The 14,716-nt window shown below is 33.7% G+C and overlaps 1 protein-coding gene and 1 pseudogene across 3 annotated transcripts in view; one reads left to right on the plus strand and one right to left on the minus strand.

Annotated features, from left to right (window-relative positions):
• LOC105429942 (uncharacterized) overlaps window positions 1–14,716 on the plus strand; it is a 540,048-nt gene that overhangs the window by 322,776 nt on the left and 202,556 nt on the right. The window lies entirely within an intron of this gene.
• Window positions 9,495–12,615, minus strand: LOC148937326 (uncharacterized; annotated as a pseudogene).

Here is a 14,716-nt window from a genome sequence, read left to right on the forward strand (position 1 = left end):
GAGTCACTTTGCGGTGTTGGTGAGGAGCGTTGTCCACGATGTGCTGAGTTTGATGGCGAAAAAAGATGTTGGCCGCGATGAGATTCGAATCTAGATCCTCAGATGTCCGAAACAGGCGCGCTACCACTGCGCTATGCGGGCCATGGTTCTTTTCGATGCTTTGCTAGATATTAATTGTGTGAGCGAGGGTCCACAAAGAATTCTAACAAAAAATTAAAAACTTATGTTATAGAACAACTGTATGAAAAACTTATTAATAAAAAAATATAAAAATATTCTTCATTATTTATTGTAAACATTATTATATATGTAATCTGCATATTATTATATATGTAATATGAAATAATATAAAAAATAATTGAAACTTTAACAAAGGTTGAGTTTTATTGAAAATTATTTGAAAACTGAAAAAGAAGAAGAAGCCATGTGTGATGATGTATACATCAATTGAGAAGCAATTGCAACAGCATATATTGTAGCAGACAAAACAAGCAAAGTTAAAATTCCACAGCCAATCATCTTTTAAATTATTATAGGCCTCTTAAATGCATATTATATGTTATATAATATGTTATTAAATGTTCTTAAATATATCGACCATTATTATGACCACTTTTTTGAAATTCTATGTTATGTTGTTCTATTATTATCTGGCAAAATTTATTCATGAATGTAACAATATTTTAGGAGCAAAAGATTCGATTAATCGTAATAAGTTACTTGTATAAAGAAAATGAAATATGACTGAAAATTTTATTAAAAAATGATATTATTTTTAAATTAAAGATATATTTTTATTTAAATTTTATTTTGTATTTATGCTTTTTATTTTTTTATTTAACAAGTTTATCTTTTTTTAATTTCAATTTTTAGTTTTCAAGTTTTACTTTAGTTTTTAGCTATAATAAGAAATAAATCGATAAATAAATAATTGGACTATATGAGCCAAGCCAGATAATGGAGGCTAACGATATATTTGAAATAATCAAACTATATACAATAACTTTAAACAATAACCTAACAAATAATAAACATACTTGACTTTTTGTTTTGACTTTTAATGCGGTCTTCTTTAGTTTAAAAAAAGTTTTAAAAAACGACGGGTTATTCACGCAACGAATTAAAATATTGAGCACCTTACAGTTGTCTAATTAATGCAAAAGTCATAGTCCTAATCGCTGCAGCAGAGTTCCGAGATGCACTCCATTTGAGCATTATATCTTGACCAGGTGTGACCAATAATAAAAGAATCTGGATAATATAAAGAAAAATAATGTCTAAGGTTAAAATTTAAGGATGTGGGAAAGAATCTAAGCAAAAGATAGAATAATAATCAAGCCGTTAAAAAACGAATGTAATTATAAAAAACGTGTATAATTATTGAAATAAGTTAAAGTTAAAAACAATGCGAATAAATTTTATGTAAATTTTAAAATATAAATTGTAAAATTTGTCTAAATTGTAAAATATGAGGCTTGAAATAAAGAGTGATCATATTTGGTCAAGCAGGTTGAAACAGTTATTGATAATGTTAAAGAGATTACAAGTTTCTCTTAGGAGTGCGGTAGAACATGTGAACCGAGATCCAAAATAATTAATTAAGAAAGGGGTAAAGAAAGTGGGAAGGGGCAGGAACCACGGAGGCAGGGGGAATAGAGTAAAGATAGGAATCGAAGGGAAAATATCGAAAGGAGGCAATTATGAACAAGAAAGGAAGTTAAGAATAGGGTGATACATCTCAGGGAGTAACTCAGTGTCGCTCTGTTTGTTTAAGCCTTGCTCTTGTTTTTTGATGTGTAACATTTCAGACACAAGTCTTTTCATAAAGCAAGGCTCATTAAATAAGGTTTCAAAATTTTTAAGTTGTCCCAATGGAAAGTGTGGTTTTCAGAGATGCGGTGCATGGAGACAACAAATGGAGACTCACTTTTTTTGTTGATATTTGTTCGTGGAATCTCGTCTTAAATTGTCTTTTTGTTTGACCTATATAAGTAGCCTTGCAACAATCGTTGCAATTAATTTTGTAGACTATATCGCAATGAGATAGACAGTCAGAAGTTTATCTTTGCCCGTGGTTATGAATTTTTGTAAAGTATTGTTCAGTGTGAAAGCTGGTTTTAAATGTCTTTTCGCCACCGACCGGAAGCTCTCTGAGATGTCACTAACATAGGGTACTACAAAATAGGTTTTTCTCGGAGTTAAGTCACTGTTGTCGGTGACATTGTGATCTTTCTTTTTATAAATAGATCTTTCTTTTTATATAAAAGAGGTGCTTCAATCTGTTGTTAATCGTCTTCATAATGAGCTTCTAAGGATTGTTTAGCAAAATGTTAATGGCTTCGAACAAGTTCTTAAAATGAAACCGTGAGTGTGACAACAAAACTATCTTATCAACCAGACCATAGATATCACCTCTTTTATATTCAATTGGATGATGCGACCTATAATTCAGGTATCTCTCTGAGAAAATGAGTTTGTGGAAGCAATCGAATATGACTCTGTTATTTTCGACAACAACCAGGACGTCAAGGAAGCTGAGACGACGATCTACCTCTATTTTCATGGTAAATTTTAACCATTCATATAAGGAATTGAAAGTTTCTAATATTGTATTTAGCAATAAATTTTATTAGCGCCATTCGACGGCGCACAAAAAATAATGTCATCTACGTAACGATAGTAGAACGGTATATGACAAGGTAATCGCTCAATCGTCGTCTCCTCCATATTCTGTATAACTAAATCCGCCAAAATCGGAGACAATGGGTATGCTGAAAACCTGTTTATAGATCTTATTGTTAAAAAAGAAAAATGTGGAGTTAATAATCAAGTTGATCGCGATTATATATTCATCATCAAGGAATGGATAATGAAGGATTATTTTTAGAGATCATGTTCCATCTCTTGGAAATGCTATTAACAACTAAGTTTATCGGATATTAGTGAATAATGAAACAACATCTAATGATGCCAAGAGATGGTCCGATTCCATGTGAAACCCATTAAATTCCTTAACAAAATGATATCCATTTCTTATATGACTAGAGCCCTTTGGAATGCTGCGGGTAAGAATATTATGCAAAAAATGTGCTAACTTGTATAGTGGGCTGTTAATGTAATAATAATTCTCAGTGGAAAACCAGATTTGTGAACCTTCAGCAACCCATAAGCTCTCGGCAGAAAGCCATCACTTATGACTAAGTTTCTGACCGTTGGCATATCTATGTATCCTCTGTTTTTCTATTTCGTAAGAAGAGAGCGTGCATCATTGGTCATTTTTCTGATGGCATCTTTGGAGACATAAATAATATATATTTTAATAATACATGATTATATTAATAATAAATGACATTGTTAATTGTAACTTACATAGTAAGTAATACATAATATTCAATACAAAGAAATACATAAAAATGTAAACGTTATAATGAAACCAAAGACGTTTTTTTTTTCAAATATATTAAAAAAATTGAAATAAACATTTACTTTATTATATACAAGAAACACTTTATAAAAAAATTAATTTTTAAATGAGTTAAATTAACCGTGTTTTGATTTTAAATGACTGGAAACGTGTAAAAAATGTCTTAATCAAATAATACAAATATGTGTTTAAAAGTAACACACTTGCATTTGCAGTGTTTACGACTCATAGTCAGGAGATACGGTAGTGTCTCGGTGTTAGGTCAACCGAGAACATTACCGTGTGACTTTACGCGAGTCGGCGAGATGCAAGCATCCGAAATTATCGGATCTCAATAACGGCTAAATCGATCAAGTAGGCTTGATCGATAGCTTGAGTTCGACCTACGTAATAAAAGTATTTTTTCGTTATGTGCCCTACGAACGGAGATATTGCTACGCAAAGTCGGATTTGAAAATTTTTACTTTAAGAAAAGTCGTTATTATTATAATGATCATTATTATCGTCGCTGCCTTTGTATGGCTGCAATGTCTGTCGCGAGATGTCACTATTAATCTTATCGATCCAGCGGATCATCAGATAAATCAGGGTCACTGTAAAATCTAGCGAATCAATGTTTGCCTGATGCCTGATTTATCCACAGATCGATAAGACTATTAATGTAATAAATACGCGTGCAACGAAACGGACACATTAGCAATATACCTAATAAACACACTAATTCCTTTTCTTTGTTCAATCTTTCTTCTCTCTTTCTTTACTTTAGAAAGAAATGCATAAATTATATTATATCTTCATCATTATATTGTTCGTTCGTATTGATTTTTTCGTATCGATTTTTATATCTATATAAATATATATTTCGTAATCTTTAGTCTACAGTCTCTGTTCCTTATCACGATTCTGATTGACTGATTATTAATAAATACGCATAACGAGAGTAAGAAAGTAGAAAATGAAAGAGTGAGCGAGATAGTATGCTTGTTGCTTCTTCTTCCACGCATCCGATTGGCGGTCAACGATGTCGTTGAGTTTCGCGGCGAGTTTGACAATTGGTGATAATTTGTTTTGGAGTGTAAATGACTGATTTATGTGCCATAATCTGTTATTTTGCAAGTGGGTTCTAAGAAGCAATATAAATATTGTCATTTTGATATTAATATCCTTTTACATATGCGTTTGTGCTTTTTTTTTAGAAATGAAAGCTGGAAGTGTTTCGATACAATGGTCTGTACAGATTGTTGTGCAACTCTTGACTATATTATAGTATATTTGTTTAAATAATATATCAAAAAAATATATTTAATAATTATTAATAAAATTGAATCATTTTTTTAATGAAATTGTATTAATAGAAGTACAAAAATACATATTAATAAAACTGAATTATCTTTTTAATGAAATTGTATTATTACATGTATCATACATTTTCAAGACATTCAGGAAAAAATTGTAAAGCAACATATTGAAATATTTCATCAAATCTTAAGTAAATTAAGGAAAAATATTAAAAATTAAAAAGTACAAACATATACGAGGGTAGTCTGAAAAGTTTTGAGCCTTAACATGAAGATGACGTTACTCGTCAAAACCATTCTAGTACTACAATAATATATGCTTTGAAAGACTTTTGAAAATTTCAGCCATTTTGGACGCTCAGTTGTTGTTTGACAGTCGTTTGTGTCAGTCGATATCAGTATTTTTGTAAAAATGGAAAAAATTAAATATCGTGCCGTAATTAAATTCTTACATTTGAAAGGCAATACTGCGCAAATTAAAATCGAGTTGGACGCTGTTTACGAGGCCCCATCATTTGCCACCGTAAAAAGATGGGCAGATGAATTTAAACGTGATCGTACCAGCTTGGCTGATGATGAGCGTTCGGGACGGCCAAAAACTGCGACCACCGCTGATAACATCGAAAATGTTCACCAAATGGTACTGAACGATCGAATCAAGGTTAGAAAGATAGCAGAGGCTATGAGCATATCGAAAGAACGCGTTTGTCATATATTGACTGAAGAATTGGATATGCGCAAGCTATCCGCGTGTTGGGTGCCGCGCTTGCTCACTTTGGACCAAAAACGAATTCGAATGAACATTTCCAAGGCCCTGTTGGAGCGGTTCAAGCGAAACGAGTCAGATTTTTTGCGATTCATAACTGTAGATAAAACTTAGATACACGCTCCACAAAAGAATAGTCAACACAGTGGACTGCAAAGGGTGAACCTGCTTCGAAAAAGGTGAAGACGGTTCCATCAGCTGGGAAGATAATGGCGACTGTTTTTTGGGATAATCACGGAATTGTGTGTATCGACTATCTTGAAAAAGGTAAAACAATAACGGGAGCGTATTACGCATCATTACTTGATAAGCTGAAGGCAGAAATTGCAAAAAAACGGCCGCATTTGAAGAAGAAGAAAATGCTATTCCATCAAGACAACGCACCTGCTCACACTTCGGCGGTCGTCATGGCCAAAATTCACGAACTGCACTTCGAATTGGTTGACCACCCACCGTATTCACCAGATCTGGCCCCAGCGATTTTTTCCTGTTTCCTAAGCTTAAAGTTTCGCTTGGAGAACAGAGATTTTCATCGAACGAGAAGGTCATCGCATACGTAAACACCTATTTTGCGGAGCAAGACGCCAACTATTTGGAGGGGTTAAAGAGGTTAGAGTATCGATGGGAAAAGTGTATCGACTTAAAAGGAGATTATGTTGAAAAATAAAACTATATTTGACCGAAAAAATACTTGTTTCTATGTTAGGCTCAAAATTTTTCAGACTACCCTTGTACATACGTAAAAGTACAATACAATGAAAAATATATGCATTCAAAATGACAGTATTCATATTGCTTCTTAGAATTTACTTAAGATAATAGATTATGACGCATAAACATCACATACACTCCGAACTATCAGCAATTGTCAAAACACTCTCCGCGAAACACAATGACATCGTCGATCGCCAATCGGACGCGTGGAAAAGGGCAAGTATGCTGTCTCGCTGTCTCGTTCTTTCGTTCTCTATCTTATTTATTTTCATTGTACGTATTATAGAAAAAAAATGTCAAATAAAGTATTAAGATGCGCTTTTCAAACATAGAAAGATGGTTAATATTACAAAATGTTTGATATCTATAAAATTACTTTTTTACAAAAAGGTAACTAAAGGATGTCAAATATAGTAAGATCTTTCGTTCTCTTCTTTGTATCTTCATTGAAGAGTCTTTTTACTCTAACTCACGCAGTAGTAGTCTTAATTCTTTAAAAAATTCTAAAAAAGATTAAAATTTTCAATTGAAAAATTTTTCTATTCTGACCCAAATGATATTAATCATAATTCTTTAAAAAAGAAAATTTTGTTTCCACACATTGTCAACTCAAATTGATTGTAATAATATATAAAATTTGTATAAAAAATTTGATATCAATAATTGGCGCCAAGTTACAATCTTACATTGAGCTACAAGTCCACCTTAGTCAAATTAAGTATTTCAATTGTATAAAGATTTGATATACCACTGTTTTTAAAAAAATAAAATCCAAGTAGTAGTATTTTTAATTTAAAAATAATAAAAACTATATTATATAAATACCTTTTCATCCATTCAAGGCTTCTTTTTTTAATCCAATGGTAGTATTGGTAATTATTTAGCTTTAAAATATTATTATTTCACAAAATTGCTTTACTCATTGTCAATCTACGTTTTTATAACAAAGAATTAAAGAGTAACAGTACAAAGTAAAATAAATATATCAGTACAGAATAAATGATACAATTTTATTTAAATAAAAAAAATTTTTATGTAAAAACACTTGGCGCTGCTTTAAAAAGAATGAATAAGTGAATATATATGTATATAAATAAATATATATATATATATATATATATATATATATATATATATATTGTGACGTGACGTCTTGAGATCGCTCGAGGTGCGGCTGTTCCAATTCGGAGTATTATTGGGTCCGGCGTCCACCCGTTTGAGGGAAGAGAGTGCGAGCGAAAAGTGGCGCGGGCCACCTAAATAATTGTGCGAACCTTTTATTTTTTTTGTTCTTGCGTTATCATTTCTTGGTCTGATTTTCACGGTACTACATTGAATTGGCGAAGTCGACGATTACTACAAGGCTCATGTGCGACCGCGTGCCTCCCAACAATCAACAACAACCGAATGCGAAGGAGATGCCGCCAGCGGATGCGAAAAATAATGGTCGTACTATCCTAATTAGTTGCCGATTTTTTTGTAAGCAAAACTCCTGTACTGTAATGATACATTTACAGGAATCGAGGGGCTAACCCATGCAACGCGGGAATCAAAGAGCGATCGAGAGGGAAGGCCTCACTTCTCGCAAAATTGCGAGGAGACCCCGCATCGAGGAAGGCGAGTTGAGGAATTCGAGGATACGTAATCGAACCGGGAGAGATAGTCCTCTCGTCGGAAGGATCGATTAACCATAAGAGGATCCTCAGAAATCGCAAGCTCTGCCAAAAATAGAGGATCGCTGCCTTCAAATTTCCCACGGGGCCATCTGCCCGCGCACGAACAGGAGATTTATCGGTTGATCGCGCCGCGGCACTAATCGATACGAAGAGAGGTGATAACGACCGTCTGTGGTGTAAGGATTAGGAAGAACGATATTTTTCGTTTCGTGATGACTGAGAGTGGATGCAGGAGCCAGCTGCCACGGAAGGAAGGATGGGGAGCAGATCGTAGGAGGAGAGAATGTTGCCGTCGGGTGAGACGAACATATAAAACTTTATAAAGCCGTCAATTTCGCCCGCGAATCAGAGGAATCGCGCGGGGATTGGCTCGCAAGAATTTCGAGGGGAAAGAATTCCCTGCGACTTTGAGGATCCATGCGTGATTATCGTCGTATTGTCGGCGGGCTGGCTACGTATCTTTTTCGCGAGATAATTATCAAGTTTTTCGTCGCGTTTTTCTCTCGCCCTCACCGGCGGAAAGTCTAAATAAATGTCATATTCATGTAATCTATATATGAGTTCTGTGCGTCTGGTCGTGCTGTAAGAATAAGAAATCATATGTCGTCTGCGTTGCCGCCTTTAAGTACTCGGTGCGATGAATTAATTTGCTAAATGTGAATTCGAACATCGGCAGATGAAATTGTTCGGAATTCCTTTACCGTGCATATTTTTCAGCTACTTATCGTATCGTCCTTATATCGTGGAAACTTGAGACTTACTATATGTAAATGTTTGCTGTTATGAGATTCGAAGTATTACGATAAGTTAGAGCGTCGTGAGAGAATGATTTGTATGAATTAATATAATCATTTAGGCCGGAATAAAAGCTGTTCTCGTGTAATTGCAATCAATCCTTGTTGTATGACTTTTGACTCCTTCTCTCTCACGCCTCATCCCGTGAACTCTCCCCTCATCGATAACTGAGCTGCCGGATTATTGTTCACGTTCGCAAATCTGAGTTTAATTATGTGAGAATAATTTTGCGATTTTTTTTTCGTTTGAGTGGCACGTGCTCGTGCCTGGCGCCCAATTTATAGTCAAGTTACGTTTCGAGAGACCGTCCTCAGGGGCGGTCACAATATATATAAGCAAGCTCGATATTTGAATTCCTCATGAACTCAAAGAAGTTCATTTGACGGCGCGTATAAACATCTGCAATATGTTCATTAAACTTGAAGAAAACGAAGCTCCTTTTTTGAAGCGACTGATAATTGGTGATGAGAAGTGAATCGTTTACAACAATGTGGTGCGCAAACGATCTTGGTCCCGACGTGATAATTCGCCTCAAACGACATCAAAAGCAAACATTCATCAAAGGGAGGTTATGTCATTACATCTCAGATACCATGTATCAGTATAGTGAGATTTTAAAGGTGTCATGTTTTTCGAGCTCCTACCAAGAAACCAAACAATTAGTTTGAATGTGTACTGTCGGCAATTGGACAGTTTGAACGAATCCATCATCCAGAAACGTCCAGAGCTTGTTAATCATAAAGGAGTTGTATTCCATCACAACAACACACATGAGACAACACACAAGTTTGTCCTGTCAAAAATTATTGGAGCTTGGATGAGATGTGTTCCCACACCCACCCTCGCCTGATCTTGCGCCATCAAACTTCCACTTGTTTCGTTCTCTTCAAAACTCCTTGCATGGTATGTTTAATTCAGATGAGGCTGTAAATCAGCCTTGTTTAGTTTTTCGCCGATAAAGACAGATCCTTCTATGAACGGAATGAAACTCACTGAAAGATGGCAAAAGATTATCGAACAAAACAGGCAATATATATATCATTGATTGATCTTTGTTCTTTATATAAATAAATGACCTTTGAAAAACTAGATATATACTATAGAAAAAATATGTCATGACTTTCTCGACAATTCAATATTATTCGCGACAAAATGCGTCGGCACGCGACTCGCTATCGCAGTGCAATCTGAAATCGCTGATGCTGAATTGAGAGGAAGAATAGAGAATAAACCGAGTAATATTTATTGTAATATACATTTATTGATCATGCAATGCATAATATACAATATTATTTATAGCGTACGCTAATAATTCACAATCTATAATCGAAGTTTTGTCAAAAATGTCGCTCTCGCAAAGTTTTTATTGCAGTATGTTTATCTGTAATACAATTCCGCTGTAAAAAGTTTATATATATAAATATTATATATATAAATTTAAATTTATAAATTTTATAAATTTAAATATTATATATATAAATTTAAATATATAAATTTAAAAGTTTATATATATAAATATTATATATATAAATTGTTTAAATTTTTGTTGACAATATATATATATATATATATATATATATATTCTTATAGAACAAATAATATACATGTTTAACTCAATGTTCAAATTTAAAAAAAAGAATATAGTTGACGGCTTCATGTACAAGCATGTATCGCGCAATGTTAACTTTACAATATTTGTATTTCGCATTTGAACGAGTTCTATAACTAGATCGTTCTATAACTAGATAACTAGACTAGATATAACTGAATCGATAATGATGAAGGAGCAATTGATTGCACAAGCTGCTCGATATCTATACATTTTTCGTTGAGAGTTTTCCACATTACATAAGGTAATAATATTTGATTGCCTCGATTATCACCAATACGTAATTCCACATAAGACACAGGTCCCACGTTGATTCCAATATCTAAATATTTATAAGCGGATGTTAAGGCAAATCTTCCCAAGATACGAGATGTACAGGGTTCCGAAGATGATGATGAATTATAAGAAGATATACTGTAAGAAAAAGAATTCATATAAGTGAGCTATTATTATATATTAAAATATATAAAATGTATAAGAAAGATTTGTGATAATGAAACTTACTGTTTTTTGTACGTCTCATTCTGTTGAATCGAAATGTAATAATTCACAAAGCTTTCCTCATTTTCAAGAGCTGTTTCTTTTTACAGAAGTATAGACTGTTCTTTTTTTCACAGAGCAATTAATGCAATAATGATTATTGAAGCTCTTTTTAATTTGTATACCCTTTTATTCTTTTTTCGACAGTCTACTACGCGAGTAACGACGCGAGATGTGAAATATAACTCTCATAAAATTGCAATTTTACATTTTTGCATAAGCGCTGATGAATGGCAGTTGCGATGAGATTATACAGAATAAATCTACTTTAGGTTTTTGTACGTTATTCGATATATGATGTAATTGTAGACACTGCAACATTTGCAGCAATATTAATGCCAATATATGGCTGCTGCGATGAATTTCGTGTACGCGTAAATATTTTTATCATGTCACAATGAGATCACCTCACGTATTAAAATTGCAAATTTGCAAATCCACGTAAATCAACGGTACGAAATATATATTTTTTAAGAACAATTGATCTTTTTCGTGATGAGATCGGACACGTGTTAAAATTACAAACTTACAATTTTACGTAGGTCAATGGTATGAAATATGATATTAAGAACAATAGACACGTCACAACATGTCTTGCGATGAGATCGTGTTAAAAATGTTGCATTTTCACATAAGTCAAAAATAAAATCTATTTTGTACATCATTTGATACACTCTGAAATTAGATACCACATGTGAAAATTCTAAAGGAGATACCTAAATATTCTAGAAGTTGAACGCATCGCGTAAAGACTATTTTGTCCGCTAATGTCCCTATGGTAGATTTTACGCGAGAAAATTGGGAAAATTTTAATAACGTACTGTCACCTGTGCAAAAAACCACCCGGGAAAAAAGTTTATATCTAATTATATATAATTTTGTAGATTTAATTATGTACAGATTTTGAACTGTTCTAATTATATATAAATAGATAAAATTATTTATGATTATATATGAACAAATCAAATTATACATTATTTATGACGACAAAATTATGGTTGCATTTTAATATTGACTGTTAGTACTGAAAATTTATAATATGTGTGACAAAATACCTTTATAGAAAATAAGTGAAAAAAATGAGAGAAAATGATGAAACATTTTTTATCTCGTATTATCGCATGTTTCTAAAACCAGTCACCTACCCATTCCTGATCTTGCACGATGCTGTTTCACGTCGGTATTGGGATGAAATCTGCTACTGAAATGACCAAATAAGTGAATACACGATCTCTGCTTAAAACATGATAGATCTAGTTAATGAATGTTACTATATTATATAAATAGTCTCAATTTTAAAATCTCGATTGTACATGTAATTCTTGTAGATAATTTAATTACATATATAGAGCCGTGAACCTAGTTTAATAAGAATCATTATTCTTATGAAAATGTTTATAAATTGTTATACATATTTTATTTATTTGTTAATGAATTTGTTAAACTGTATTAAATATGGGGGATATTTTTCTTATTTAGTTATTATATTACAGTTATATTATAATTAATTAAGAAAAATAATTAATGTTACGTCCTGATTGTCCGTTTTTAGGTCAATACATTTAAGTATTTTTTTTTCCCTGGGATTGGACCGGTTTGTGAATTAATCAACTCCAAATAGGAAATGAATTTTATAAATTTTGTATCGAGAATCCTTCTTATTAATTTGATTATAATTTGGATAATTTATATCGAAATCAATTTTTCTTAATTTATATTTAGGAATTTGCTTAATTATTTTAATTTTAGTTTGTCTTTCCAAATTTTTAAGTTTTAGGAACAATGAGAGGGGATTCTTATTTAAAATTATTGTTTGGTTTAACTGAAATCTTAATCTTTTAATTTGAACTTTGCGCCCTCCTCTTTTGGGGATGAATACGTTTGAAAATAATTATTTATTATTAAGATTCTAAATTCAAATTATTCATTCGCAACACCATTGGCTGCGACTAAATGGTACGCTACGCTATTGTTAGCGATCGATTTTGGATTTAGAATTATGATCTTGATTTTAATTAAGAAGAATTTAAGATTTCAGTTTTCCCAATTATTTTAATTTAAAATTACCTTTATTTAGTCGAGAAGGCTTTTAAATTCTCCTAAGAGAAATATTACAGAAATTGATTATAAATTTAAGAATTTAACCCTAAGGTTGATCACGCGCCACAAACTAATGTCACCGCCTAGTTAGTACCGAAGAAAGGCCACGGTCGCTTTTTCCGCACGCATATTTATAGGTGGAAATGGTCAGAATCCCGGCGCGAGCTTCTCACCACTTCTTTCTTTCAAACCCATAATTAAGAGGGGTAAGGTTCTTTCTCAGAGGTGTCATCTGAATCTTCGTTGGTAACAATCGAAGCCTAGTACCGACAAGAATTCAATCAATAAATCAATAAATCAATATTTTATCATATTACGCGCATTCCTTCATTTAAAATTATAAGATGTAGATAGCCGTGACATTAATAATGTTATTTCATTATTTCTTCATTATTTCATTATTTTTTAAAAATGACTTAAAAATGACGATATACAATATTTATGACGATAATAATTCGTGACAAATGTTACATTTATTTTACGTCATTTAGTGCACTGACGTCGAATGACGAGAAATGACCTTAAATCATTATCATAATAACGTCATCTTGCTACTTATTATATATATATATATATATATATAATATATATATATATATATTATATATATATATATAAATATATATATAAATATATATAATATATATAATATTAAAACGTCTCTATCTCCGCGTCGATCGGTTCTGCAGGATAGCGTCGATCGGTTTTTGGTCAGGATTCGGTACGAGAAATAAAATATCGTGTCTCTTGGTATGTCTGAAGATTTATATTTACAATGCCGACTGGCTGTTTTTATATGTACAGTATTTACAGGTATTTCGCCGTTAGTACGGCGAAAAGACGCGCGGTTTCTACGTATTCTATACAATCGTTTGCTCGCGGTCGGTTCTCCGAATTTCGTCGCGTTCCTCGATAGGCGCGACGCGGGCGCGACGGTGCGCGGGGATTTCGGCCGGCTTGTTTTGACGGATCAGCTGTGTGTAGTGCTATGACGGATCAGCTGTGTGTAAGGCTATGACGGTTCGAATGCAGGAAGCTCCCTGCTTCTCGATCGTCAGAGGGATATATGCACAAGGGCTTTCTTTGTGGAGCCCAGGTTGAGAAGCTCCTCAACCTGTGAATACTTGTGCGCTGGTGGATTTAGAGGAGCGATCGGCCAGAAGCTCCTGACACGATAGGTAGCACCCTAGATCGCTTTTTCTGGAGAGGATTCGGAATATCGAGAACAGTGTCGGACTGGTTACTGTCTCGCCGGAGATAGGTCTCGTTTATCTCCCGGACTCGCTTAATATACCCGAGCCGACCATCGGTCGGGAGTCGTCGGGAACGGGTCGGCCGGACTCGGTTCGGGGTAGTTCCGGGGGATGTCTTTATCGGAATCCCCGCGATAATTCGCCGAACGCGCTCGGGAATTCCGCGAGGATGTTCGGTGGCGCGGTCGGTAGCGAGGCCGGCGGTGGTGGCCTTACCGTGTGTCTATTGTTTCACGCGGCGCGCACGTGAAGCCGCATGATCACCGGTTTGCCGCGTCCGCTGTTCGACGGGCTTTTCGCGACGGTGGGATCGCGGAAGGATCGCCGTGTCGGCGCCCCGACGGTTGATCGGTCGGGGACTTCTAACATTGTTAATATTAAATAATATTAAATTGCTAGTAATTGAGGGGGGTGAGTCGGGTGTCGTTATAATATAATATATATATAATATATATAAATATATATAATATATATATAAATATATATATATATATATATAATATAATTAGATTATAATTATACATTTTTAAATACAATTAGA

This window comes from Pogonomyrmex barbatus, unplaced genomic scaffold (genome assembly GCF_055798465.1).
Source record: "Pogonomyrmex barbatus isolate J1 unplaced genomic scaffold, ASM5579846v1 scaffold15, whole genome shotgun sequence".
Taxonomy (NCBI): Eukaryota; Metazoa; Arthropoda; class Insecta; order Hymenoptera; family Formicidae; genus Pogonomyrmex; species Pogonomyrmex barbatus.